Consider the following 3,450-nt stretch of genomic DNA (forward strand, 5'->3'; position numbering starts at 1 on the left):
AATGTTGGTGCTTTGCTGAAAAAATCTGTCACAATGTTGTAGATTTCAATGTTTTAAGGGGAATGGAATGCAAAGCGATTTTGCATTGAACGATGAGAAGAATTGGTGATCTCGCCAAAGTAGATTAACACATTATAATAAAGCTCACTTGTGTAAAGAGAGTAAAATGCGCTAAATTACATGCGAAATTAGCAAAAAAATCTTATTTAATGCTCCAACTCAAAGGAGCAACAAGTGGTCTGCGATGGATCATTTGATAGGCCCAAAGTCACCTCGAAGAAAGTCCAGCAAATTGAACAATCCCAATTATATTAGCTCACATGCTTTGTTCTGGCTTAAATGTTTCGGAAAGATTTCCTTACTCCCCACACATTGCTCGAGTACAATCTTGCATGAATTTACAATCCAACGCTTTCTTCGTCAGTGCAGTAAAATGCACTATCCCCAGGAAAAGAATACACAGAATCAACTCAATGGATAGCAGAGGACAAAAACCTGCTATGCTGAAGTTTATTGAATTGCAATTAGTAAGGTTGTTTTAAACATTTTGCATTTGCTTTAGACCACTGACCTCTCTCTACTGCTATTGCATGGCATCATGCAACAGTCAGTGTAGTCATGGGCTTAACTTCAGAGCACTAGCTAGAGAACTGGTGAGGTATGACGGTGGAATTCACTTCATTCTGTGGACGTAATTGCAGCATAAGTGACTCCTACTTCACCTAATCATGTCGCATGAACTTCTACACTTCCACATCCTTATTGACACCAGCGGAGGGCACCACAAACATTTACCATTCTTCTATCATTTAAGGCTTACCTGAGTTGAGGAAATACATGACATCATCATGGTGGGGTGGATGCTCACATCAGTTTGCACTAGAAACGCGTGGTTTTAAAATAGATTGAGGGGTAAAGTAAGCATTAGGTGAGACTGTGTAACAGTTAACTAGCCGAAGAAGAGGATGGGGCAGGTTAATTGCCTCACAATTACCAGGTATTACTGCGGAGGAAGTGACAACGACAATTATTGCCATCGCTTACATTGATTGTTCTTGCAACCGATGGCAGTCAATTCAATGCTTCCAATCTTCAGTTGGCCTTAAAAAAAGCAGTACGATAATTTAAAGTGGAAGAGCAAGCTGCTCTGTAAATTTGATTCTTCCTGCAGAAACACTTCTCCAGCTTGATGCGTCTGCCACGAAATGGAGTTGGGGGTGAGCGCAAATGCGCAACGCGTTTGTAGAAGAGCAATTTCGGAACCGAGGAGGCACTTATGATTGCGGTCAATGAGAGACGTGCCTCGTGACATTGAAGGCAACTGCGCACTTCCGCCTATAATTCTGCATTAAGGGAGGATTAAATCAAGCAGGTAGTGTCATCAGTTCAATTTTGACCCATCTCCATGGAGAACGTCCCGACCACTAACATACTTCATAGCACATCGATTTAAGGTACTTGCCACCACGTATAATGCATCCGCATAGACATGCAATGGATGAACACATTATGTTAATTGACAGGGAGAACTAGCTGACTCAAGTTGTTTGTCCGAAATAAGGTGGGAGTGATTGAGATTGGCCTGATCCAAGGCATGGCTTTCACACTCAAAGAATATGTATTTGATCTAGCAAGTTGCAATTGCGTCCACGATCAGTGCGGATTTTCAAATGGGAATCCACCTAGCATTATATCAGGGCATGACCAAATTCAACTTCCCACTTAAAGGAGTACTGAAAATCATAAAAATTGAAGTAGTTTTGAACTCAATGGAGAACGCGTGGAATCCGCATCGTTATCAGCAAGTACACTGCTATGCTTGAATGATTTTGCACAAGGACACAGCATTATCGCACGCTAGAAAGGAGGTCAAGTGGTGAACCCACCACACTCTGCATCGTGGCTTACACGATGTGCAGCCAGACAGACCGATATACTGTCAAAAATTCGCTTAAAATGCCTCACAATGGTGCCTCGTCCCCTAAAAACTGATTTCCTTCTGCTTTTAGGATAAGTTATGACTTTGGAATGAACCAACCAATGCTGCTTGCATCAGACGTTGGATGGTGGGCGCAGCGCTACAGTGTCTGAAGGGCAATGCTTGTGTGTCAACAATAAAAGCCCTCTCCGCTCCGTCAGTTTCCACTGCTTCCACTAGCCAGTATCCTTATATTAAGGAATAGAGAGAGGCGGGGGGAAAAAGAGGGGAGTGGGAGAAGAGTTGAGTCGCCAGCACTGAATACTTGAGCCCACACCTCAGTTTTTTACTCAAGGCGAATCAACACGTAATAGGCAGACCTACTGGTGTACCGACAACAACTCCTACTTATGCATTGTCAGTAGTGATGACGTTAACAGAGGCAAAGCTCATTAAAAACACTGGCCACCACAGAGGAATTTAATGAGAGACAGGCAATGACTGCTCAACAGATGTTCTTATCGGTCGAATGATCTATAAGCTTAGATAAGTCAGTGACGAGCCGCACTTGGAGGGCACAGACCATTCAAATTTCAGTCACACATTTAGTAACCCATTCAGCCACGGCTTAGTCAGGGCGCCTGTCTGTAATCATCACCCCCAATTGGTGAGTCCTTCCACTTGTTATACCAGTGATTAGGAAAGAAGAGCGTTTAAAGTGCTAGCAACGCGATCTAACCTCCATCCACCAATTAGGAAAGGGGAATGAGACAAGTGCAGCTTAATAGTTTTTGGATTGCCACAAAAACACCAGCTACATGCCAAGCCATGTATAAGGAATTAATAATAATTACGTGGACATATTTGAAGGTGTGTGTATGGTTATAACACTAGCAAAAATCACAAAGTTTATTGTTTTCTGGGCTTGCAGCAAATTAAAGACCGTTTAGTAATGCCAACGCTAATGTCAACTCAAAGAAGACGTAGAAACGAAACAAACTAACATCGCCTCCTACTAGGTTTAACTGGCATGGGTTGAGCATAGATCCATTGTCTTCACCAAATTAATGCAGCACCCATTTTGCAGTCTTTCGTAAATTGCAAAATGCCATTTATTACGAGTTGTATCCTAAAATGTACTAAGTTAATGGTCCATGATGCAATGTGGGACCTGCTCGAAGGTATTATTTGCGTGAAATGTAGGTGTAGTATTAGAGGAGAAAAAAGGGAAGACATTTGCGAAATGTCCAATCCTTCTCGAGTGTGATGTTCAGGTGTCAATGTCCAGAATTGCTGGTCGTCAATTAGACGCTGAGAGCGAAGGGTCGGAGACTGCGGTCGATGCATAGAACCGTGTCTTACCACCCCTACTTGTTGCTCATTTGTGTTTAATTCTAAGAAACTTCGGAATGGGCGTGCAATATACGATTGGTTAAATGCATATTTTGACAAAATTCGGTTAGTACTTACAGCACTAGTGACTGGCCTCGCGTCATTGACCCCTGTGGACGACTGGCAATCCAATCCAATGC

The sequence above is a fragment of the Echinococcus granulosus genome, assembly GCF_000524195.1.
Source record: "Echinococcus granulosus chromosome Unknown EG_S00233, whole genome shotgun sequence".
Taxonomy (NCBI): Eukaryota; Metazoa; Platyhelminthes; class Cestoda; order Cyclophyllidea; family Taeniidae; genus Echinococcus; species Echinococcus granulosus.